This window comes from Coenobita brevimanus, chromosome 18 (genome assembly GCF_032717465.1).
Source record: "Coenobita brevimanus isolate Jiangsu-jjx chromosome 18, ASM3271746v2, whole genome shotgun sequence".
Taxonomy (NCBI): Eukaryota; Metazoa; Arthropoda; class Malacostraca; order Decapoda; family Coenobitidae; genus Coenobita; species Coenobita brevimanus.
In genome coordinates, this window is record NC_136971.1 from 16,006,529 (window position 1) to 16,034,060 (window position 27,532).

The following is a 27,532-nucleotide window of genomic DNA, read 5'->3' on the forward strand; positions in this document are numbered from 1 at the left end:
AGAGGGAAGGGTTCCAGAGGACTGGAAATCAGGTATAATTGTTCCTTTATACAAAGGAAAGGAGAGAGAGAAGTATGTGGTAACCATAGAGGTATTTGCCTACTTAGTGTGACTGGTAAAATATATGGTAGAATACTCATTGATAGGGTTAGGCATATGACAGAGGAGCTAGTTGGAGAAGAACAATGGGGATTTAGGAAGGGAAAAGGGTGTGTAGATCAGATATTTGTTCTAAGATGTTTAGTGGAGAAGTATCTAGAGAAGGGAAGGAAAGTGTATGCTGCCTTCATGGACTTGGAGAAAGCTTATGACAATAGATAGGCAAGGTATGTGGAAGGTATTAAGAATATATGGAGTGGAGGGGAAATTGTTGAGTGCTGTGAAGAGTATGTACGAGGGAGCTAGGGTTACGGTGCGAGTGGATGGTGAGCTGAGTGAGTTCTTTGATCTCAATGTGGGACTGAAACAGGGTTGTGTGATGTCTCCATGGCTGTTTAATATATACATGGATGGGGTTGTAAAGGAGGTGCAGGGTAGGGCAGTGGATGTTGGGGTGGCTCTAATGAATGAGGGTGAGATTTGGAAGCTTCCGGTGTTGCTATTTGCTGATGATACAGTACTGTTGAGTGAAGATGAATGGGAGTTGCAAGGTTTGGTGAATGAATTTGGAACAGTGTGTAGGAGGAGGAATCTGAAAGTTAATGTAAACAAAAGTAAAGTTATGGTGTTTGAGAGGAATGAAGTCACAGAGTGTGCAGTGAGGTTGGATGGTGAGGATATGGAGAATGTGAGTGCATTCAAGTACTTGGGTAGTGTGATGAGTAAGGATGGAACTTTGGGGGATGAAGGGCGTGAAAGGGTACAGCAGGGAAGGAAGGTTGTTGGTACACTGAAAGCAGTGATGAGAAATAGGGAGGTGAGTATGGAAGTTAAGAAGTCACTGCATGATAGTATTGTGATCCCTACTCTGACGTATGGAAGCAAGGCATGGACCTTGCAAGAGGGGAACAAGTCAAGAGTGAGAGCAGTGGAAATGAGTTACTTGAGAGGAGCATGTGGAGTGACGTGGAGGGACAGGTTGACGAATGAAGAAGTGAAGGAACGCTGTGGGGTGGATGTAGATGTGGTTGAGAAGATTAGGAGAAATACACTGAGGTGGTTTGGACATGTGAAGAGAATGGAGAATGAAAGACTGACTAAGAGGGTGTATGTAGGTGAGGTGGAGGGAGGGAGAGGGAGAGGTAGACCGAGGATGAGGTGGAGGGATGGAGTTGAGAGGTATATGAGGGAGGGGGGGTGAGCTGGGGGGAGGGTAGTCAAATGTTGGGTGACAGAGCGACTTGGAGGCGCTTTGTCTGCGGCCACCCTTTGCGGGATTAGGGCGTCGGGCTATAGATAGATAGATATAGATTACCGTTTTCGGGAAGTAGGGGCCTGAAGCTTGGATATTAAGTGTGAATGGTGAGAATGGGAGGAGTGATTGGTATGTGCATGGAGAGGATAAGAGGCATGAATGATTGTGAATGTGAGTGATGAGTGTGAGGAGTACGAGTGAGTAGTAAGAGCAGGTGGTGAAAGTGAGTGGTGTGGGGAAGAGGTGTGTGAGGTGTGAGTGAGCTAACAGGTGCAGCATCCTATCACGTAACTCCCTCTCCAAGTTCACTTCGTCCCTCTCTTTCTTTCTCTGCCTTCCATCCACATTCACCCATCCCCCCCCCCCTCTCTCTCTCTTTCTCTCTCTCTCTCTCTCTCTCTCTCTCTCTCGTTCACTCAAGCAGGGCAAACACCCGTACCCACACGCCACTCACTACGCTGCCTTCACTTACCGCTACCTGCACACACACACACACACACACACACACACACACACACACACACACACACACACACACACACACACACACACACACACACACACACACACACACACACACACACACACACACACACACACACACACACACACACACACACACACACACACACACACACACACACACACACACACACACACACACACACACACAGATGTGCTCTTTCCTTCTTCTTGCCCCTGTATAAGCGCTCTGATGCCCAACCGCTACCTACACACACACACACACACACACACACACACACACACACACACACACACACACACACACACACACACACACACACAGAGAGAGAGAGAGAGAGAGAGATGTGCTCTTTCCTTCTTCTTGCCCCTGCATAAGCGCTCTGATGCCCAAATGTGGTCGAGTGTAAGTAGAGTGTCAGGATAATGATAATAATAATGATAATGTTGATAATGATAATAATAGTGCATGCATAGCCGCCACAGACTACCCTCGCCCCTCCTCTCGCCCAGCCACAACTTATGACTCCGATGAAAATTACTTGAATCAGAGGATAAACACAGCCCCGTCTTAGCCTCCCTTAAGCTGGAATTATGGCTAAGCTTCCAGGCTGCTTGGATGCTGTGAAGGAGAGGCCGGGTTTGTTGTTCTTATATGCTACCGTGGTGGAGAAAGAGAGACTGACTAGGAGTATGCATGTGAGCGAAGTGGAGAGAGCGAGGAAGAGAAGGAAAGTGAGTATAAAGATGTTGGAATGAGGTGGGATAAATTGATGTATATGAGTGAGATGAAGAGTTTGAGGGGGAGAGGAAGTCCGATGATGAGATGGAGGGATTGGGTCGAAAGGTATATGAGAGAGAGAGTTGTGAGTTGGAGAGAGTACCCTGATGGCAAAGGACAGGATGGCATGGAAGCGATTCGTTTGTGGTCACCCCTTACGGGTTAAGGCATCTGGCAATAAATAGATAGGTTGATATGCTCCTGAGTTATTGGGACTTGTGCTGTCTGAAAGTGACTGCACTAAGTGACAAGCCAAATGGTTTCCTATACTTCAGGAAACTATTTACTGCATTGAGTGTAATGTAGCCAAGAAATGAACCTCTGGTAGTCTAGTGGGCTAAGTCGTTCTAAGCAGAGGAATGCTGGGATTTTGTTGCCCACATAATCCTGGTGGACGGTTTCATGAGCGTGCAAAGTAACTATCGACCTATTTGGGAGGTTGAAAATGTAATACTGAGCTAAAGTGTATTCGCCATTTGTCCTAGCATGTGTTTACTTAAACATTTCACCTTGTATTCTAAGTGTACGTGTTACTTATGTGTCGTTCATATGCTTTGTGTACTTATTACTTATGTGTCCCCGTGTATACTGTGCATACGTGTTACTTGTGTCCGCTCGTATGTTGTGTGCGTGTTGCTTATATGTCCCTTCGTATGTTGTGTGTACATGTTACTTATGTGTCCCTCTAGCGTGTACGTGATGTTTACCCTCGTCAGTTGTGTGTACATGTTACTTATGTGTCCCCATGTTTGTTATGTCTACTTGTTACCTGTGTGTCCCCATGTGTCTTGTGTGTACGTGTTACTTCCTCGCCTTTCCAGTCAGGTTTATCACTTTGTCAAATGACCCCTAATTAAGATGATAGAGATAGCGAAAGTGAGAGTGAGGGGAGTGAGAGGATCGCCTGAGAACGTGTGTGTGTGTGTGTGTGTGTGTGTGTGTGTGTGTGTGTGCATATATTCTTTGCGTTAACCCACCTTCAAACGCATGCCTATCGGTCGGCACAAGTTACCTAAACACAAGTGCTAAGATTCACAAGCAGAATGTCAATAACCAGTTCAGATTATGATCAACCTGGGTTTGTGTTTATGATCCTTCCTTATTGTAGGCCTGTGGAATACTGATTATATCTTTGTAGCATGGACGAGGTTTGTAATAATATGAGACAAGAATATACTGACATGTAATTGCAGACAACTGAAACAGCAACACATTCACTGCTTAGTTGCCTGTATTTGGCTAACCTGTCGTAGTAAAGTGTAGGATTTATGAATGGATATCTTGTGAACTGGTGCCTCTGACTGGTTGCTTTATACGCTCGCCTGTGTTTATGTCCAGAAATTGATTGTAAGATATAATACCCACCTGGACACAGCTAAGGTGGTGGTTGGGGGAGGGTGGGATCGAGGGGCCTACTCTCCTTCCCTTTCTAACAAACGAATGTGGACTGAAAGGTAGCCATTTAGTTATTTATTTCTTTTTCTGTTTCTTCGTTCAGATATTACCCAGTTCTTCTTGGGTTTTCTTTAGTAATAATCATTAGGTACATAAAAAAAAAAAAATTATCAGTAAAGAGGCTACTATAATACTTTCCAAGTAGTTGTATCTCAAGAATAACGACAACCAAACTTCAACACCCTCTTAACAAAATCCTGGCTGCGCCCTTTGTATTCGTATTTTTCTGAGGGGGGATGCTAAATGAAGTCGTCTGGATGCAGCAATAGTACATAAAAACCGGACTCATCGTACTGACGCGATTTTTTATTGCGGGCGCCTATGTTACCCCGTACCGGCAACGTTTATATTCAACCTGACATTTTGTAGTGAAGGGATTAAGTCTCGTGGGCAATCGTCTTACAGTATCGCCACGAGTGATTTTATCGGTATCATCAAGGTTTAATAAGCTTGTGAATGCGAAGTGCCTTTCTCAGTTGTATAGAACTGCCTGGCGTTAACCACAAATACTGTAAAAGAATAAGGTCTTCTACAGGGACAATATTATGGAGAGTGTATTGGAGCTTTTAATTAGTGGGTGGGGTTTGTTGATTCTGAGCAATATTGTCTGGAATTAGTGAGGCCATAATAGTTAAATATGACTGTAACAAGGGAGAGGATACAAAACACATAGCTCCATACCTTCCGTACCTTTGTTATCGTCACATACCTCTAGCATTTGTCCATAGTCACATACTTCAGTACCTGGGGCACCATCACATACCTCTATACAAAGACCATCACATATGTCTATCCTTCTGTCATCACATACCTCCCTACCAGTCATCATCACAAACTTCCCTACCTTGGTCATCATCACAAACCTCTCTTCCTCGGTCATCATCACATACCTCTCTTCCTCGGTCATCATCACATACCTCTCTACCTCGGTCATTACATACCTCGGTCATCATCACATAACTCTGTACCACAGTCATTATCACATACCTCTATACCACAGTCATCATCACATACCTCTCTCATCATCAGCCATCTGTACCAACCAACGCAACACTAACGAGGTACCAGTTGTGCGTGGTATTGCAGGAAACGAGGCGTAATGGCCGGTAATGTCTATGTTTACGCCTTGCATGCGTTTGGTTCGGTCATTTCCCTCTGGCAGGCAATCAGAGACCTTACTGGGAAATGAATTTATTCCTGTTTCTTTTGTTTCTCTTTATTTTTTATTATTTTCTATTAATTTTATTTTGTGTGGCGGTCTGTTTTCCTATTTCTCTCATGTTGTTTTAAATTGGTAGCATTCTGTCCTCTCTCTCTCTCTCTCTCTGTTGTATTCTCCCACATTCTTCATTTCATCCTTCTTTTCTTCTTTTCTCCCTTTCTCATCTCCCTTTTCTTTCCTCATCCCCGTTTCTTCTCCCACTCATTTCTTTATCCCTTTCCCTCCTCCCTTTCTTTTCCTCATCCCTTTCTCTTTCATCCCTCTCTTTCCTCATCTCTTTCCTTCCTTCATTTCTTTTCCTCATCCCTTTCTCTTTCGTCCCTCTCTTTCCCCCATCCGTTTCCCTCCTCCATCTTTTTTCCTTAATCCTTTTTCTCCTCCCTCTCATCTCCTCACCCCTTTCCCTCGTCCGTCACTTTTCCTCATCTCTTTCCCTCCTCCCTTTCTTTTTCTCATCCCTTTCTCTCATCCCTCTCTTTCCCTCATCCCTTTCACGGGGTCACAGTGGTCAGGCGTGGAGGTCTTTGGCACACACAGTCCTACGTGGTGGTCTTTGGCACACACACACTCATATTACTGTTCATTAATGCCTGTGTTTCTGGCCGCGTCTACATGCATCATTCTGACAGTAGGGGAAAAAAACTAAGTGGAAAAGATCGCTAGGAAAATGCATAATAAAAATTTCTGAAGACACGGGAGTTAAAATGAATAAATCAAGATACACACTAAGGCAAGGGAGATCTGAGAGCGGAATCCCTTTATTAACCTCGACTGAATGACAGCTAAGTCTTATTAGTAAAGAGGATCAGTATCTGTTTACTCTTATATACATTGCATAACCCAGGCATTGTTGTCATTATGTTTCTTCCCGTGTAAGATATGGCCAACTGTTCCACTGTCACGAATCAATTCGCGACATTTCCTTTTTGTGAGAAGCCACGAACTATTAGTGGAAAACTCACTGTGTATCGCTCAGTTAACCGTTTCTCTCTCCATTTCGGGGTATACTTTTCAAATAATTCGTCACCGTTTTCAAAAAGTGACCGATTTAATGCACGTCACTAAGTGCGCTACTGAGCGATACAATTATTTCTTTATCGTTTGCCTCTGCTTCCCTCAACCGTTAGCCACGCCTTGCGTCCTGCCCATTCAATGTATTTGAATTCAGTCTTGTGTTTGCTGTGGCGGAGAAAGGTTCTGTGCTCAGAAGTGGAGAGGTCAGCTAGCACCCCAAGCTCCACTAGACAGTTAATCCAGTCCTCCCACCTTAGTGGTGATACATAGCATTCATCGACTGGTATTTCTTTTGTGTATTTTGTAGTTTTAAGAGCTTAGTTAAGGTGTTTTTCCTAGGCGTAAGTATTTAGCTTCTGTGTGAGTGAGCGAGTGCGTCTCATTTAATTTGATTTGAAATGTAATGTTAAATTTATTTTTGTAATTAATAAATTTAACAGTTCTATTTCTTGAGCTTAATGTAGAGTAAATCTTGTTTCATTTCTCCATAATTAAGCTTATTTTCCATACAGCTCCTAGCTTGCATAAACGTTTACTATTCATAACTGGTACTTAGACCAGTCTTGTTGTATTAACTTAAAATCCGTTGTGCCAGGAGTTAATGCATCAGCAAGAACCTGATGTTATTATTAGTATTAGTTATTTATTGTCAGGGGTGATGTAACTTTCTCCAGAGGCTAACAGTACAGTAATTCAGCAATTGTGAGTAATTATTCTCTGCTGTGTACTGTTGAGAAAGTTTATAAATTCTCGTTCTTAGAGAATCGTGCACAAGCCAGCGTAAAGTAATCGTTGCTTGATGTAGCAAGACAATCATTGTCTCTGCGCTTCAATATTATTGAATATAAATATCAATTTAAATAATATTTAACCATTTATATCAAAATTATCGTGATATTATAAAAACCCCGTGACAATTGGCGACCTCATTCCAGGATATTAACTCCTAGCTCTAAAGCTATTCACGAGATAGTGCTCACTCATTCATATTTAGGTATTTATCATTAAAGTTTATAGGCACAAGCTTACTGGTGTTTACCGTTAATTTAGCAAGTGAGTTTTTGCTTTATAAATCAATAGAGTACTTAACTCTAGTTTATTTTTGGTAACGCCAGACGATTTTATTCGCTCCTGGGAAGTCGGCGTACCCATTGTGTTTATTATTGAGTCTTCCCAGTCATTTACATTTTTGATTTATTTTTGCCAGTTAACTAGATAAGACTGGTCACCACTAGCTTGTGTCTGTACTCTTTACTTGTGTCATTAGTATTCGTCGCTAAGCAGTCAGTACTCAATTTCGGTTTGCTTAATAAATTAGCGCCATGGCTACTACTGTATTTTTACAGGAAGCCAAAGAAATGGGTCTTTCGGACCCAACCGAAATTAAAGAGTATATACTCTCACGGCATAATCAGGTTACAGCAGCGCGAGAATGATGCCCGTGAAGAGCGTAAGATTCAGCGCGAATACGAGCGAGAACAGCGTGAGGAACGCGAAAAGGAGCGCGAGTACGAGCAAGAACAGCGCGAATACGAGCGTGAACAACGAGACAAAGAACGAGAACATGAACTTGAAGTGCTGAAGCTCAAGCGAGATTCCTTGGCTTCAAACACGTCTGGTGCAGTTGGTCAAAGCTCCACGAGCGTTCTCCTGCACACATGTCCTGGCGACCCCACGCATCAAGCTTCCTTCATACAAGGAAAGCGAGCGAATCGAGCCGTATATAGCTCGTTTTGAGGACATGGCAGACTTATATCAACTGGATGAGGCAGCTAAGCGGCTTCAGTTTCTTAGCCTATTTGAGGGCCCTGCCCTCGATATTCTCCACAGAATTCGTGGAGACAATCTCACATATGAGATGATGAAAGCTGCACTCATTAAGGCGTATGGTCTCACAGTAGACGACGCCAAAGTTCAGTTCATGCGAGCTCGTCTCCAAGACAAGGAGACAGCTGTTCAGTTCCTTGATCGTCTCACAGCTTACTTAAATGAGTGGATGGAGAAAGATGAAACTCCTTCCACGCGTGAGGGGATAATTGACCTTATGCTGCGTACACAGTTAGAGAGGTCGTGGCCTGCTGAGCTCATAGCACAGCTTAAGATCTGCCAGGTGAAAGATGCCAGCCAAATGGCAGAGAAGGCTGACGCATTCTTTACTGCATACGGGTATCAAGCTCGTAAGCAAAACACCTGGAGCAGAAAAGATACTGCCAAGTCTGGGAAGCCGTCTCAGACTGAATCCCAGCACCAAGGCCGTTCTCAGAGTAATGGTCAAGGTCCAAAACCGCAGTGGAAGGACCAGGGGCAAAACACTCAGAAACCTGAGTGGAAGAGGTACAACAAGTACCCTAACCAGCAGCAGTATCAGCCACGCAACCGACCGACCGGACAAAGTTTTTCACCACCAACTCAAAAGAGGCAGGAAGCGAATGCAGCCTTCATTCCTCAGCAGCAGTCTGGTGGTCACGTCCCTACCAGTGTGGGTACTTCCCCACAGTTCACTAGTCCCACAGTGACAGTGAACCCCCCTCCACAGATGGCCAATGTTCCATCTTATAATTCACAAGGCACAATGTTTGCCACATCAATTCAGCAGCCTCATGAGTGGCTAGCTGCTTCCTCCAAAGGCCCTCCCACAGGTGACAGTACCTTCCTTGTTCAGCAAGGGTTTGTGGGAGGCATTCCTGTGAAGGTCCTGAGAGACAATGGTTCCTCAGGTTGCTCTGTTAAACAGAGTTTAGTTCGGCCTGAGCAGTATACAGGTCGACAGATCCATGCAAAGCTTATTGATGGATCAGTGAGATTGTTCCCTGAGGCATGTATCCAGGTGGCATCTCCATTTTATACTGGTATGACACTTGCAGTTGTCATGCCAGAGCCTCTATTTGACTTAATAGTAGGCAATATTAATGGAGTCAAGGATAGTTGCTCCGATGGCGCTACTCAGACTTCGGCTGCTGCGGTGACACGAGCCATGACTGAGGCTCCAGACTGTGTCACCCCAGTGATCATTGAATCGCCGCAAGATCTGATGTGCAGTCAACTTGTTGTACAAGAACAACATTTTGACCCGACACTTGCTGCCGTGCGGAATAAACAAAAGGGTCGAGTGATAAAGTATTCACGGGGAGGTCGAGCCAAGTTCCTTCGCAAACAAGGACGGCTCTACCGTGAGTCACGAACACCCGAGGGCGAGGTTCGACTGCAGTTTGTCGTTCCTGCCAAGTACCGCCCAGCAGTGTTACAATGGGGTCATTGTCCAGTCTCAGGAGGTCACATGGGCAAAAGGAAGACCCAGGGCCGTATCCGAGCTGACTTTTTCTGGCCAGGGATGGGACGAGACATAGATAGTTTTGTCCGTTCCTGCAGTGTGTGCCAAAGTATCACCACTAATCAGGGACATGCCCTTCCTGTGCCATTCATAACCACACCTGTAATCTCTGAGCCAGTTGAGAGACAGGGTAGTGGTGAAGTGGGTGCAGACCTGACGTCTCGCCCATTGGCCCCACAGGACACATTATGTCCAGGGCCTGTACATACATGTTATGTACCGTAAGTTAAGGGGGAAGTTGAGAGGCGACTTGAGGCTATGGAAGACCCAAGTTTGCATAAGGATTCTCAGCTTCCCGGTACTAATAGAAGTACTGTAGGTTAAGGGGGAAGTTCGAGAGAGAACTCCGCAGTGGCGACTTGAGGCTATGGAAGACCCAAGTTTGCACAAGGATTCTCAGCTTCCCGATACTAATATAAGTATTGTAGGTTAAGGGGAAGTTGAGAGGCGACTTGAGGCTATGGAAGACCCAAGTTTGCATAAGGATTCTCAGCTTCCCGGTACTAATATATGTACCGTAGGTTAAGGGGAAGTTGAGAGGCGACTTGAGGCTATGGAAGACCCAAGTTTGCAGAAGGATTCTCAGCTTCCCGGTACTAATAGAAGTATTGTATTGTAGGTTAAGGGGGAAGTGAGAACTCTGCAGAGGCGACTTGAGGCTATGGAAGACCCAAGTTTGCACAAGGTTTCTCAGCTCTCCGATATTAATATAAGTACTGTAGGTTGAGGCACAGGTTGAGGACCCGTGTGCGGTTCGAGGCTATGGAAGACCCGAGTTTGCACAGGGATTCTCAACTTGTCGAAACATAATTGTGTGCTATAATTAATGGCGACCTCGAATGTACGTCGTAGCACTGACTGCTAGGCAGAGAGAGTAATTGTAACTTAATAAGAATTTTGTCTCATTGACACTTTTGATGCTCCACCTCAATTGGTTTTGCAGGTTCAGCAATGGGTGTAGCAGTTTTTCTGTGCGGACCAGCTGATCGTCTGCCGCACGCTGCCGCCTCTTCTCCTCTGCCTCCGTCGTCGCCATAATATTTACTATGTCATTTTACACGTAGGTACAGTTACACTACAACTGTCACACCTACACCGTGTATTACATACACCACGCTACACAACAATTAGTTGTCAGTGTAAATGTGGCAATTTTCGCTCAGTTTGACCTGAGTACAGGATTTTCACCGTCGTCACGGAGTTTTTCCCTCAAGCTTGCTTCTATTAACGTAAATACGAGGTTTTTCACTCACTGACGACTGCGACTTTCTCCTGTAGCAGGATAGCACACACACCACAGTGTGAATCTTGTGTGACTGAGTTAGGATTTATATGTATGTATATTGAAATCTTTCTTCTGAAGGAAGAAAGATTTAATTTTCATGGGGCGTAATGTCACGAATCAATTCGCGACATTTCCTTTTTGTGAGAAGCCACGAACTATTAGTGGAAAACTCACTGTGTATCGCTCAGTTAACCGTTTCTCTCTCCATTTCGGGGTATACTTTTCAAATAATTCGTCACCGTTTTCAAAAAGTGACCGATTTAATGCACGTCACTAAGTGCGCTACTGAGCGATACAATTATTTCTTTATCGTTTGCCTCTGCTTCCCTCAACCGTTAGCCACGCCTTGCGTCCTGCCCATTCAATGTATTTGAATTCAGTCTTGTGTTTGCTGTGGCGGAGAAAGGTTCTGTGCTCGGAAGTGGAGAGGTCAGCTAGCACCCCAAGCTCCACTAGACAGTTAATCCAGTCCTCCCACCTTAGTGGTGATACATAGCATTCATCGACTGGTATTTCTTTTGTGTATTTTGTAGTTTTAAGAGCTTAGTTAAGGTGTTTTTCCTAGGCGTAAGTATTTAGCTTCTGTGTGAGTGAGCGAGTGCGTCTCATTTAATTTGATTTGAAATGTAATGTTAAATTTATTTTTGTAATTAATAAATTTAACAGTTCTATTTCTTGAGCTTAATGTAGAGTAAATCTTGTTTCATTTCTCCATAATTAAGCTTATTTTCCATACAGCTCCTAGCTTGCATAAACGTTTACTATTCATAACTGGTACTTAGACCAGTCTTGTTGTATTAACTTAAAATCCGTTGTGCCAGGAGTTAATGCATCAGCAAGAACCTGATGTTATTATTAGTATTAGTTATTTATTGTCAGGGGTGATGTAACTTTCTCCAGAGGCTAACAGTACAGTAATTCAGCAATTGTGAGTAATTATTCTCTGCTGTGTACTGTTGAGAAAGTTTATAAATTCTCGTTCTTAGAGAATCGTGCACAAGCCAGCGTAAAGTAATCGTTGCTTGATGTAGCAAGACAATCATTGTCTCTGCGCTTCAATATTATTGAATATAAATATCAATTTAAATAATATTTAACCATTTATATCAAAATTATCGTGATATTATAAAAACCCCGTGACATCCACATATTGCAAGATCTGATGGAATAGTGGTTAGAATGCAACAGCTCAGTAATCCTCCTCCTCTTCATCATCATTACCAATCTCATCATGCTCATCATCACTCTGTATACGAATGTTATTAATGGAGTGGGACGGATCCAAAAATAATAAAGAATGGAAAACACAAGTCGAACTATCAACGTACGAACGAGTACTCATCGTCCAAGTACAGTATAACACAAAACAGCAGCTCTTGTGAAACTGGCACGTAACTCTGCTGGAGGTAACATACGTAAACAAAGTACCGTCCCGATGTTGAAACCTGGGAAAGATTTACGTTCATTAGGTACGGTCTTGGTGGCGTAGAGGGTGTGGACGTGAAGTTTGATCAATTTTCTGTCGTAACTGAGTTTCGTTTGGCAGGATGGATAAGAAAAGGATAGTGCAGAATCTTTTTATATCTGTTTTTAGTGAAAAGGTTAGATTTTATCTTCCTTTGTCACTTCAGTGGATAAAACAGTGGGTTGCAGGCTGAAAAGGCACGAGATAGGTTGCAAGTTGGAGCAGGGAACAGTTTGGGGATTTGAATTTTGCTTTTTATATACTAATCTTCCTCTAGACACCTCAAAAAGTCATAATGATATCCTTGCCAATATCATCACGCCAATCTTTAATGAATCAACCCTAGCATGTATTCAGTCTGGACGGTGGGTAACAGAGCCGAAGTGGTGTCATGTGAGAGTATGGGACGTGTAGACTACATTCGAGTTAGTGCCTAGAATCGGAAACATAAGTAAATACATAAATAAGCAAATAAATAAATAAATAACTTACTGGCAACTGTATGTAGTTGAGTTGTGACACCCTCGTAGGAGAAGACGAAAAGAATAATGATAACAAAATAGAGTGCAAAAAAGGGGGGGGGGAGGATATGAAGAAAGTACAAACCACATCATGTAACCGAGTGGCCATTTTACTCCGAAGGTCACGTGTTGTAAGTTTTGTCCAAGTGTGTCTAATTACAGATAACAGGCGCTCAAACACCACGACACCCACTTCACACACGCTTCACCACCATGCACATACTTCACCACTGCACACATTTCACCACCGCACACTTCACCACCACACACACCTCACATCACATCACCAGCTGTTTCGTAAGGAGGAAAACTGACCAAAGGAGGATGTTAATGCTATGAGGAGAATGGAGAGGGCGAAAAAAACTTGGTGAGAAAGGGGGAGGGGGGAGCTGATTCTAGGAAAGAAAATACACGGATAAGTTGAGACGAAAAATAGAACTGAAAGGATGTTTTAGGATTATGCACACCCTGATGACGATGATACTGATGATGGTGATGATGACGATGAGCAGAAGGAAGAGGAGAAGTAGGAGGATGCAGAAAATTGAGGTTTAAATTATATTAGAGCACAGTGATATTACCAGTTCTTCACTGGTCACAGTAGAGCGATGTTAATCACTCCTGTATACAACAAAACAACTGACAGGAGGAATTAAGATGTGAAGGGGTAAAGAAAGGTGGGTAGGCAAATTTGAGGAACTGATGGTGTAGCTCGGGGCGGAATTGCGGAGTTTTATCTTGAGCAGAAGGATGTAACATTAATTCTTGCTTCCATCAGACGATTTTATTCAGCTTAAGGGAGGTTAGTTGAACTGGAGGGGTTGGATTTAGCTTCCAATCACTCTTTCACTAGGAGAGGACCTTCATAGGGGTAAATAATCGCCCGAGGGAAACGAGAATAAATTGAATATGACCACCCTGGGCTGAAAAGGATAAGAAACAGAAGGGCAGAAAGGACTAGCCATGCCAAAGTAGATGGACGAAGTGAATAATTTGATGGGGTGGCTTAGGATGGAATGACGACGCGATTTTGAGCAAGGAAATTGGCAGCGTATAATCAGCTTCTCTGCGTAACTTTGAGGTGACTTCACAAGGCCCGTCCTGAGGCGAGACTTAGATGGACGTGGAAGCAATGAAGGGGACCAATTTTACCCTCCTTGACATTTCACCATATTGAGAGAGAGAGAGAGAGAGAGAGAGAGAGAGAGAGAGAGAGAGAGAGAGAGAGAGAGAGAGAGAGACCTTTCGTTGCCGTAAGGGGTTCGTTGCTTCACACACACACACACACACTCACACAATTATACACTTACTTGCACAAACATAGGAAACACACACACACACACACACACACACACACACACACACACACACACACACACTCAAACATTTCCTGCCCAGTACTACCATCTAAAGTCAGCAGGATGAATTATGTCCAGACTTTCATTAACATAAAAATCAGGTTATCATTAGAACTAACTGCGAACTGCCCAGAAAAAGAAAACTCAAAGGAGGAAAATATGCAAACTATATGACAGACACTCCTCGAGGTTATCAGATTGTCCGTCTTGATAACGCAGATTCATGGAAAATACGAGGCCGAGAAGTTTTTTCATTTGGCTGATAATCTCCCTCGCATATACGCCTGGAAAGTATCAGGTAGTGGAAGAAGATGAGAGAGCGTTTCACAGAAGAGAGCTTTGCTAATTTAGGATATAATAATGATTTCATCTGATGGTCTGGTTCATCGTAGAGAAACACACACACACACACACACACACACACACACACACACACACACACACACACACACACACACACACACACACACACACACACACACACACACACACACACACACACACACTACTCTTTCGCTATCATATATATGTATAATATAGATGTAGCCTACCGGTATGTGTGTATCATATAGTACTCATACCTATCTATGAAGGACAGAAATTTTTAACACTTATAAAAGGTGTGGAATGGAAAAGAACTTCAAGATGGATATGAGTGGTGAGAAATTTTTGACCGTGACTGAACAAGGGAACCTGCCTTCAATGTCACAGCTGAGAGGGTATGGCACGTGTGTATCCTTTATCGTGAGGGGTCAGGCTCCGGTTATCACGGTGCGGGGTAGTGATGGCGGGTGATTGGGGGAGTTATGGTGGGTGATTGGGGGAGCTATGGTGGGTGACTGGGGGAGTGATGGTGGGTGATTGGCGGAGTGATGCTGGGTGATTGAGGGAGTGATCCTGGGTGATTTGGGGTGATGCTGAGTGATTGGGGAAGTGATGTTGGGTGATTGGTCGCACGCAGTTCACTCGTCTTTCGCGATATCACCACGGGGACCCGTCACGGCGATTCTGGGGCGTCTTTGCGTATTCTAATAATTTATCTAGGTGTCCGTTTCATCTGTAGCTTCATCTTGTTCTTTTATCTGAGTCGATATGCATCTTTCTTCCCTTCGTCATCTGGTTTTCTTATTTTAATTTTTTCGGTAACAAGACGTTCTGTACTTTTATCAGGTTACCTTCAGACGATTTTGCTCAGCCAGGATACTGTCAGGGCGAGTCTCTGGGTTTCCTTAGGTCATTTGGATTTTATAATGGTGGCATCAGTTGAATGTCGTCCTTTCCTGTCGTCTGCTAATGTTTATTCTTGATCTTTGTTTCCTTTACGTGCTCAGCAGTTTTTATGGATTCACATTTTTGTCTTCATTTTCATTGTTTTTACTCATTTTTGCCCCATTCTTGGTCCGCCATATCAGCGGTGGCTGGTTTGTTTCTAGATTGACTTTATTTTAATACCTTCAATACCAGGACGTTCTTTATGTATTTTTCTTGCTACTATCAAACGATATTATTCGACCCCACAGAGACCTCCAATAGTGAACAGGTTAATTGAAATTGCATCTAACCCCTTCGCGATGCTGACGGTATGAAGGAAAAAGGCACCGCAGTAGTGATTTTAATCCTAGACTCTTGTACGTGATCCCAGTGGACTGCAGGCTGATGATATCCTTTTTCTGCAGTCCACCTTTCTCCTTTCCAGGGATAAACAGAAAAATGAATGGTGATTGTGTAACCAGTCAGCTCCCCCGCCCTAACCAATGCCATCACATGAAGGCCCTCACCTTACAGTAGTCTTGTTAAGGGAATAACAGTCGGAGTTGGTTTTGTTTCTCTGCTTATTATTATTTTTGCATCCTGATTTTTTTCTGATTCAGATTGTGTATTATTGTCATGTTTTTTATATCGACTGTTTGCTTTTGTCTCATCTTCTCCCACCCTGATTTTTTTTTTTCTGTTTTACTTTTGTCGGTTCTCGTTTTTCGTTTTTGTTGCTAATTAACTGTAATTATTCCTTATTTCTGTTTTTTCCTCCTCAGTTTTGGATGCAGCATCGTCTCTTTATATCACTGGTAGCTTTTTTTGTATATTTTGTCTTCGTCCCATTTGTAGGGTGTATATTGTGTTCTAGTTTCATCCTCATCATGCTCGGCTCATGAATGACTGCTTACTAGATTTCGTTGCCTTGCGTTCTTGTAATTTCTTTAAGTTTCGTCTGTTTTCCGTCGGTATATGCTTTGATACTCGTCAGCGTCATTTTCTTTTTTGTCTTACCCCATCCTGTGATTTTCCTCTGAGTCCAGTTTTCTCCCCTTCCGTCACTGCCAATCTCCGGGTATCTCATGGGTCTCTCGCGTCCCCCATGCTCTCTCCTTACTTCAAGCTTTATCTCCTTACCTTTTTGTGCTTTCTCTATATGGTTTTACATTTTTTATCTTTTCTGTTTGTGTGATATAAAGACTGTACATGCATATAGATGTACGTAGTTGCATACATACTTGTTCATGACATATATACAGGAAGTACATGCATGTCTACTTACACACATAGAGTATATAAATAATCCCTTGTAGATGCATAAATTTCCGCTTTGATCTTACTATTTTTTCTGCATTTTTACCTATAGCATCTTCTTGTATTCTGCTTCACTATTCGCCCTTGTCATAAGACACATCATGCTAGTAGCGAGTGGTTGGAAGCAGTTTATTTGCCCGTCTTTAGCTTGACATCTTTTCGAATATTAGTCTTATTACTTCTAGACGATAAATTTCAGCGTAGAGAAAATGTGTCTTAGTGAAACGCTTAGCTGTCAGTGGTACAATCTATGCAAAGATGATCCTTGAGGGGGACGCCTTCACGTGGTGGCAGCGATATAACTGGGCGGCTTCACTGGATGGCTATGCAAACGTCCATCACTTCAATCCCTGTTCGCTGAAAGGAGGATAGTGGACTGCAGGAGGTGGGAACTTCGGCCTGTAGTCCACTGGGTTCACGTCCGGATGAGCGTGGAGTTGCAGCTTCCTGTGCTTCCATTGCTTTTCTTTTAGATGTATAAATATGTTCCTGTGTTGTGTAATTCAGTTCTTCTCCTCTTTTTTATTTATTCCACTTTCCACCTGCAATGCCCAGTTTCTCCTGTCTTTTTTCTGGGTCCATTAATTCCTATCTTTTTTTTTCTTTCTTGTGTCTGGGTTTCTCTTTTTGGCCATCCTTTTTCAGACTATCAACTCTCACATCTCTTCCACTTTATCCACGTCTTGTTATATTCGTGTCTTTCATGTTCGGTATGTATTTTTATTCAGCCCTTTTCGTCTTTCTTTCATTCTTTCTTTTATTTATTTATTTTTATTTTTTTGTAATTCATCCCGCTCATCCTTACTTTCCTTATCTTATCTCTTGAGTTTGAGAGTGAAAATATGTGACCCAGTTTCTGTGGGCACGCGATGATAAATTTCCTTTGTGTGTGTGTGTGTGTGTGTGTGTGTGTGTGTGTGTGTGTGTGTGTGTGTTCAGATCTTGTACGCTGCATGTTTGATACTTGGAATAGGGCTTCTGTGATGATGATGATGATGGTGATGATGATGATGATTTGATGGTTTCCTCTTCATTTTCTCCTTTGTGTGTGTGTGTGTGTGTGTGTGTGTGTGTGTGTGTGTGTGTGTGTGTGTGTGTGTGTGTGTTCAGATCTTGTCCATTCCATGTTTGATATTTGGAATAGGGTTTCTGTGATGATGATCATGGTGATGATGATTAGATGATGGTTTCCTCTTCATTTTCTCCTTTGTTTGTGTGTGTGTGTGTGTGTGTGTGTGTGTGTGTGTGTGTGTGTTCAGATCTTGTACACGGCATGTTTGATATTTGGAATAGGGTTTCTGTGATGATGATGATGATGATGGTGATGATGATGAGATGATGGTTTCCTCTCCATTTTCTCCTTTGTGTCTTGCATTCCTGCCTGGGCGTATTGGCATGTCTTTTGCTTTCTTTTTTGCGTTAGAGAGAGAGAGGGGGGGGGGGAATTACCGAGATCAGGTAATTACGAGCCGTGGTAAGGATATGCAATCAGACTATTAATTAACCTAGCAATTACCCACATACTCTTGCAATTTCTTCCGTTTTAATTCTTGCGGAACTAATTCACCAACACGCTAAGAGCACACACTTGTTCACACTGCACACCTGCCCTGTTCCACTGGCTAATTATGAGAAGGAGAAGATAATCATGTGAAACTAAAGGGTATCTCTGGCTTAAAGTCTGATATTCCTCTCATATTACCAAGATCTTTATTGATTTCCAACTGGTTTTTATATTTTGCATTTGCTGTTTGTGAAGCTGTCGTTGGCAGCAGAGAAGGAAGGAAGAAAAGAAGGAAGGAAGGTTTGTAGAGTACTTAGAAAGTAGGAGAGGGAGGATGCAGAATGAAGGAAGAGAGGAGATGGGGTAGGAAGGAAATGGTTTGGCATACCTAGATGAGAGAAAAAGGAAGATGAAGGAGAGAAGGTGTGGCCAGTACGTAGATGGCGAAGAGAGCAGCAGCAAAAGGGAGGAAACTATTTGGTGCATGTAGAAGGGATAAAAAAAAAAAAAGGACATCTTGAAGAGATAATAGATATTAAGTGTACAGAGAAGAGAGAGAGGAGAGGAGATGCTGATGGAGGAAAACGTTTATTATAGATGGAAGGAAGAAGAAAGGAGATGTTGGAGGGAGGAAAGTGTTTACGTAGCAGGAAAAAATGAAAATATGATACCAGACTTATAAATATATGGTGTTAACTGACAAGATATTAAAATTTTCGTGCACATTAACTCACTGGAGAGGAAAATAATGTGATATTTATACTGTTTTTGTGTTTTTGTTTTGTCCATATAATACTGTATTTTTTTAGTTGCCATGGTATAGAAAACTAGGCATTAATACATGTTCTTGAATTTTTTTACAAGATCTTATTTCATTTATCCAGCCTGACTTCATCCTTCCTAACCCTGCCACACCCTACCTCACCCTGCGATACCCAGTCTTACCTGCCACGTTATCTCGTAAGCTACCAAACATCTCGAATCCTACTTCATTCTGCCACACCCTACGCCGCATCTTAACTCATCCTGCCACATCCTCCCCTACTCCCCCAGCTCATCCTGCCACACCCGTCGCTAACCCTGTCACTCTCTCCTCAAACCCAGCCACACCCTACCACGCCCTCCTCACCCCCTGCCAGCTCATCCCCATCCTCCTCCTCCTCCTCACCCTGGCCTCACTCTCCACCGTGTTTTACAAGTACTGAGGTGAAAGTGAATTGACACTTCCTGAACGGCATAATCACACGTACTCTCCCCCGTCCTCGCAGCTTTCCCCTCACACCAATTACAAGCCTCCTCTGCGCACTGCATCTGGCTTAAGTGTACCGCTTGTCTGGAAATATAGTCTAGTTTGAAGTGGAAGAGAAGATGAGAGAAAGCTGTGTGTCTGAGTTTTAAATTTAATTGTCATACTTTATTTTTATTTTTATTTTTTTTTATTTTTTTTATGCGAGGAAGAAGGAACCAAAGGCCATGAGCCCGCAGTAACAATTCCCTCCAAGAGAAAAACATAATACAATAGAGAGCCAAATTCAAGATCCGATCATTTTGAGATGCCTGGACACACTGCGTTTGAAAGACTGAAGATCATAGGCAACAGGAAATACAGACAGAGGGAGACAGTTCCAGAGCTGACCTGTTGCATAAATGAAAGACTGGGAGTAACGGTTAACTCTTGCATTAGAGAGTTGGACAGAAAAGGGATGAGAGTTTGCTGCCAGACGGGTGCTACGCTCCCGTCGTAGAGGTGGAGGAATGCAAGCAGACAGTTCAGAGGAGCAGTGACCATTAAAGTAGCGATAGAAAAGAGATAAAGATGCAACAGTGCAGTGAAGAGACAGAGGTTGAAGGGAGTCAGTAAGAGGAGGAGAGTTAATGAGACGAAAAGCCTTTGACTCCACCCTATTGAGAAGAGCTGTATGTGGGGAGCCTCCCCACACATGAGAGTTGTACTCCACACAGGGGCGGATAAAACCCCTGTATAGAGTCAACAATTGTGCAGGGGTAAAGAAAGAGCGGAGTCGGCTTAGCACACCCAATCTCTTGGAAGCAGATTTTACAAGAGATGTAATATGATCTTTACAAGATAAGTCCCGAGTAAATGAAACCCCAAGCATGTTCAAGGATGATGCAGGATTAAGCTGAATATTATTAAACATTAGTGGGTATACCTGTGGAAGATTTTGTCGGGTTGATAGGTTTAAGAACTGAGTCTTAGATGCATTAAAAACAACCATATTATTTTTACCCCAGTCAGAGATACGAGCCAAGTCAGACATTAGGTGTGCCACAGCCTCATCCCTTGTTTGTTGAAGTAACTGTTGAGATGGGCGTTGCGGGAACCGAATGGAAAGGTGAAGGGTGGAGTCATCAGCGTATGAGTGGATAGGGTTAGATGTACAGCTTAGAAGATCATTGATGAATAAAAGGAAGAGAGTTGGTGATAGGACAGAGCCTTGAGGAACACCACTGTTGATAGATCTAGGAGAAGAACGATGGCCGTCTACAACAGCGGCTATAGAACGACCAGAAAGGAAGTTAGCGATGAAGGCACAGATAGAAGGATAGAAACCGTAGGAGGGCAGTTTGGAAATTAAAGATTTATGCCAGACTCGATCGAAAGCCATTGAGATGTCAAGTGCAATGGCAAAGCTTTCGCCAAAGTCCCGAAAGGAGGATGACCAGGAGTCTGAAAGGTAGGTGAGAAGATCGCCAGTGGAGCGTCCCTGACGGAACCCGTACTGACGATCGGAAAGAAGGTTGTAATAGGAAAGATGCCTTAAAATTTTTCTATTGAGAATTGACTCGAAAACTTTTGAAATACAGGACGTTAAAGCAATTGGACGATAGTTTGAGGGTTGGGAGTGGTCACCCTTCTTTGGGACTGGCTGAATGAGAGCAAACTTCCATCAAGAAGGAAAGGTACAAGTTGACAGACAAAGGCGAAAGAGTTTGCCTAGGCAGGGTGTAAGCACAGAAGTACAGTTCTTGAGAACAACAGGAGGGACTCCATCAGGCCCATATGCCTTGTTAGTACTGAGGCCAGTGATGGCAGAAAATACATCAACTGAAGAAATTTTAATGTCAGCCATGAGGAAGTCAGAGGGGGGAAGTGATGGAGGAACATCACCGGAATCGTCTAAGGTGGAATTGGAGGAGAAAGTCTGTGTGAAGAGATCTGCTTTATCAGTAGAAGAAATAGCTACAGAACCATCAGAGTAGAAAAGAGGAGGGAAGGATGATGAGGTAAAGTTGTTAGAAAGATTTTTGGCAAGGTGCCAGAAGGAGCGGGAAGAATTCGAGTTGGAGAGTTGAGAGCATTTAGTATGGATGAAACTATTTTTAGTAGAGCGAAGAACAGACTTAGCACGATTCCGGGCAGAAACATAAAGATGATGTGATTCAGGGGTGGGTTGGCTCCGGTACCTTTTGTAGGACCTCTCGGACAGCATTAGAACAAGCGTGATTAAACCAAGGCTTTCTTGCGTTAGTCAAAGGATATGAGAAAGGAATGTATGCTTCCATGCCCGAGAGAATAACCTCCGTAATGCACAAGGCACACTCAGATGGCTCCCGGCCATGGAAGCAATAATCATTCCAGGGAAATTCAAATAAGTACTGCCTGAGGCCCTTCCAGTCCGCGGCTCCAAAATGCCACAGACGACGTTTCCCTGGAGGGTCCACAGGCTGTACCGGAGTGATAGGACAGGTTAAGGTAAGAAGGTTGTGATCAGAGGAGCCCAACGGAGAGAAAAGATTAACAGAGTAAGCAGAAGGATTAGTTGTGAGGAAGAGGTCAAGTATGTTGGAGCTCTCTCCAAGGCGGTCAGGGATACGGGTAGGGTGCTGTACAAGCTGCTCTAGGTCATTAAGGATAGAAAAGATGTAGGCTTGTTCACCAGGTGGATCCGTGAAAGGAGAGGAGAGCCAAAGGTGGTGGTAAACATTGAAATCTCCTAGAATGGAGATTTCAGAGAAAGGAGAAATGGATAGAATGTGTTCCATCGTAGAAGTAATATAGTCGAAGAATTTTTGATAGTCAGTAGAATTAGGGGATAAGTAAACAGTACAGATATATTTAGTCAGAGAATGACAGGAAAGCCGAAGCCAGAGTGTAGAGAATTCAGAAGAATCGAGTTCAGGAACACGAGAGCAAGATAAGTCGTTGCGTATATATACACAACAGCCACCTTTGGCTTTGAAATGAGTATAGAGAAAGTAGGAGGATACAGAAAAGGGTTTGCTGTCAGTTGCCTCAGACAGCTGAGTCTCCGTTAGAAAAAGAAAGTGAGGTTTAGAGGAGGAGAGGTGGTGCTCAACTGAGCGAAAGTTAGATGAAAGGCTGCGAATGTTGCAGAAATGAAGAAGAAGAGAGTCAGACAGTGGTTCCAGGCATCTCGAGTCATCACCGGGAGAGGGGCGGATAGTGGGGGCATTTATGGTCCCCCCCACTGGGGACTCCGAGGCTTGGTAAAGAGACGCCATTTGTTAAATTTTGAATAGGAAGTGTAGTGTGTACTGTGCATGTAGTTTGGTGTAGATAGATAGAGAAATTTGTACTGGAGAGCATGCTGGCCTACTCTCTGTGTAACTGAGACACTGAAAAAGTTCAGCAAAGGGGGATGGTCAGGAACTAGTCCTGAGGGCTGATGAAACGGGAGCTCCAGCACTCCCTGTCATCAGCTTTCCATCCACCTTGGAAGTACTGCCCTGCTTGACTGGTGCTACAGTCTACTCCTTGCACCTCTTGTATTGAAGCGCTAACACACACACACACACACACACACACACACACACACACACACACACACACACACACACACACACACACACACACACACACACACACACACACACACACACACACACACACACACACGCACACACGCACGCACACACACACACACACACACACACACACACACACACACACACACACACACACACACACACACACACACACACACACACACACACACACACACACACACACACACACACACACACACCAGAAACCGTGTCCATTACGCCTATTTATTTTCTCTCAATGAAGGAAGAAGACAGTGATACGGCCTTGCATCCTTTCCAGAGCTCTTCTTCGTGACTAGCACCATATTCTAATTTCAATCTCATGTTGCAGCTGAACATTCAAGGTGGAGAGATGGCAGTTTTTCGCTTAGTTAAAGTGAACAGAAAAAGGTTAACGAAAACTATATTTTCATTTTTTTTTAGAGAGAGAGAGAGAGAGAGAGAGAGAGAGAGAGAGAGAGAGAGAGAGAAAATATTACATACCCGTCTAGTGTCACCTCATTTCCTGAAGCCTGCCACAGCTACAGATTGCCCTAACAAGCCTCATTTTAGCTCGTAACTGACTCTAGTTTATTTCTTTTCAGTGTAATGAGGCCGGAAAATCTCAGCTGGCATTCGGCACACTCACGCAGTCTAAGGTAAGTGCATGATCTGTCTATCTGTCCATTTATTGTCAGAAGTCCTAATCCGTAAACGGGTGACCTTCACTACGAGAAGCTTTCCCCTTAAACGAAAAAAAAAGACTTTCATTATCAAGAAATAAATGCATAAAAGTCATCATGTTGAAGGAGTGAAGTGTCTCATTAGGATGCGTTATTCTTTTTACCGCCAGGAAATTGTTATTCAGCCTAAGGATGGCCTCTTATGGTGAAGGAAACAAAAAAGTCTTCGTTAACCATCGCCTATTCACCATAGGAGAAACTACCTCAGTTTGAATTGCCCTGATCTCGTCTTAGCCGTGGTCTACCCAAACACTGGGGCTTCTATGACTCACTCAGCCTAATAAAATCGTCAACTGTTAGTTGGAGTCAAATTCTTTAGTTGCCCCGATCATGACAGGGTCAATATGTTTCGAGTTGCAGCCGGTCCGGAGAGTGTGGTATAATGACTCTCGTAAAAGTACGAGAAAACAGCTGAGTAATGGCAATAAAAGCGAGCCTCTGACATTTTGAGTTGGTCTCCAGCATCGCCGAGATGAATTGTCCACACTCGCGCCCTGAACATAATAACGAGGTGGTGAGAATAACGAGGAGCCAAGGGAGACGTTTTAAAGAGGCCCGGATGCCACAAATCACCTGGACCAGGAAGACGACTTCTCTGCTAACCCAGATTCCCCGGTAATTTGGACCAGTGGAAGGAAAGCTGCTGGTGGTTTTCATAATTACACATACCACATTCACTTTGTTTAACCCGTTGTTGTGGGCTGGCATCCATCGATCGGTGCGGTCTCGTAAATCATCGTCGGACATCAGTTAATATGGCAGTGTACCCAATAATTTCGAATTGTTGGGCATGAGTTTTGTTTAACAGGTGGTAGTCAGTGGCTCTAGCATACTCCAGCGGTGAGTGACTCCGTCCCATTAATACTGGGTGTGGGACAGTAGCGTAGCCAGGTCTCTACAAATAGAAGACCACAGTGGGGCCAAGCCCTAGTCTAAGGGCGCCCAGTGATGCATGGTTTGTTCACGTTAAATAACATTAAATTGTAAATGGAGAGGCCAGTGGGGGGACCAAGGGTCAGACTGAGGGGGGTCTGAGCTCCCCAATGCCCTCCATGGCTATGCCAATGCTGTCGGAGGGAAATATTGCCCGTGTGGTGCTTAGCTTCACTTGAACAAGTGTATCTCTTCTCACCCACCTCTGTTGAACAGGTGCTGTTCTTCCTCTCTGCTACTCATTGAGAGGCACTTCTCTGATGATCATTTCCTTGTCTTCCCTTCCACTCTGAACAAGTGACACTCTTTCTTTCCACCTGCTGATGCATTATTCAGGGTGCGCGTCTTAAGCCCCCAACGTGAGCTGGCGTCGCTGACGAACCAGCCCAAGCTCTACGTTATTGTCCTCACCACTTAGCCCTCGATTAACTTCTAAGCAAAAGGAGAATGACAACTGGACAAAGGCAGGACTATCCATGACGAGAATAAGGTATATAATTTTATATAACTCGTAGTTGGCTGTTCGCAACAGCGTACATTTTTCCAATTCCTGGTGTGGTATTGTGTATCACTCTGAAGTAGTGAAGTGGCTTTGAAACACCAGTGGGAGTGGAGGGCTTGTGCGTTTGTTGTTAGATTCTCCAAGATGCTGCTTAGAGATTTTGTGTCATGTTATGCCAGTAGAGGCATAGACCCGTCACCTAGCCTTCAAATGTTCTAAATTTAGGCACGTACAGTATATATCACAAGGGGTTATGATAGGACTGGCTGTTTCCGATTTCTACCGATTGTTCACATCTCTCTGGAGGAAGGATATATTGTGCTATGGATTTTGCTCCATTAATTTTTTCAGTACAATGGAGACTTTCATTTTATTCCTACTGCCATTAATGCGATTTCTATAGGTCCAAGCCGAGGATATATTAAAATCTCACTATTTCTACTACATCACTAGAATTTTTATGACAGCATCAAATACGTCGGTAAATATCTATATCTTCGTAAAATATCAGCGTAACAGGTAGAGGCAAAAAATTATTAGAATAAAGCTGGGCTGCTGTAGTACCAAGATGAAAGTGCAGTAAATCTCGTCTTCCTCCCATTTCGGACGAAGCCGTGAAATACAGCTCTACAAACTGAATAATGAAAAGTTGTTAGCAAAATCTCAGCGTCAGAGGCCAAGGCAAGAGTCAGCGGACAGTGCCAAGATCGGCGCTATCAGTTTGTTAATCTGGCGTATTAACTCGTGCGGGAAATCGAGGTGAGACTTTCCATACCCTTCTTTGAATGACAATGAATACTTGATATTCTTGAAATATTTCTTGGCTGAACCCAGGAATGCCGTGCAACTTTTACCTCAAAATTTGCTGCGAAGTGGCACGGATTTTGACATGTTATTTTTCAGACTCGAAATGTGAAAGAAAATTGAACAAAGAATGTTAGTGCCGAGAGGTTCAGAATGCTGTTGAATATCATCATCATCATCATCATCATCATCATCATCATCATCGCCCTTTCCATCCATCCATCCATCATCCAATCCTACATTGCCCCGTGAGGAGCGTAGGAGCCCGGGGCTAGGCAGTTGGTCCTGACATTTAAGATGAGTGACCAGCCTCACTCATCTCTGAGTGGCATTACGTGAGCAATAAACCCCAAACCATCCCTTGGATATAAACCTTCACAGGCTCAATCCAACAGCTATAAAATGAGGTGTGGAAGATTTCTGCGTATGACTATAATTAGTGTGTTACTTCAATAAGATGACGTAATTCTTTTCCTTGCTATCTGGAGACAATTGTATGCAACGTAAGGGAGATTTTTGGAACGGGGGGAGGGGATTAAGGTATATCCCTCATTCACTATCTGCCATCCCTTATCAACGGATTATTATTTCTAGTGACATGTTGATATAAATGAAAAAATACGTAATTGAATTGAAGGACACAATACAAGTCACTCTTTAGAAAGTAAACTAAGACAGAGAAAGTTGCCAATCGGTGCTTGAACATTTTCTTGGCGCCAATTACAGCGGAGTATAGCCAGTTCTGGGAAAACCACCAGCCGGCAGCACACACACACACACACACACACACACACACACACACACACACACACACACACACACACACACACACACACACACACACACACACACACACACACACACACACACACACACACACACACACACACACACACACACACACACACACACACACACACACACACACACACACACACACACACACACACACACACACACACACACACACACACACACACACACACACACACACACACACACACACACACACACACACACACACACACACACACACACACACACACACACACACACACACACACACACACACACACACACACACACACACACACACACACACACACACACACACACACACACACACACACACACACACACACACACACACACACACACACACACACACACACACACACACACACACACACACACACACACACACACACACACACACACACACACACACACACACACACACACACACACACACACACACACACACACACACAGCACAGCACAGCACATAACAGCACAACACACACACACACACACACACACACACACACACACACACACACACACAGAGACACACACACACACAGCACAGCACAGCACAGCACAACACACACACACACACACACACACACACACACACACAG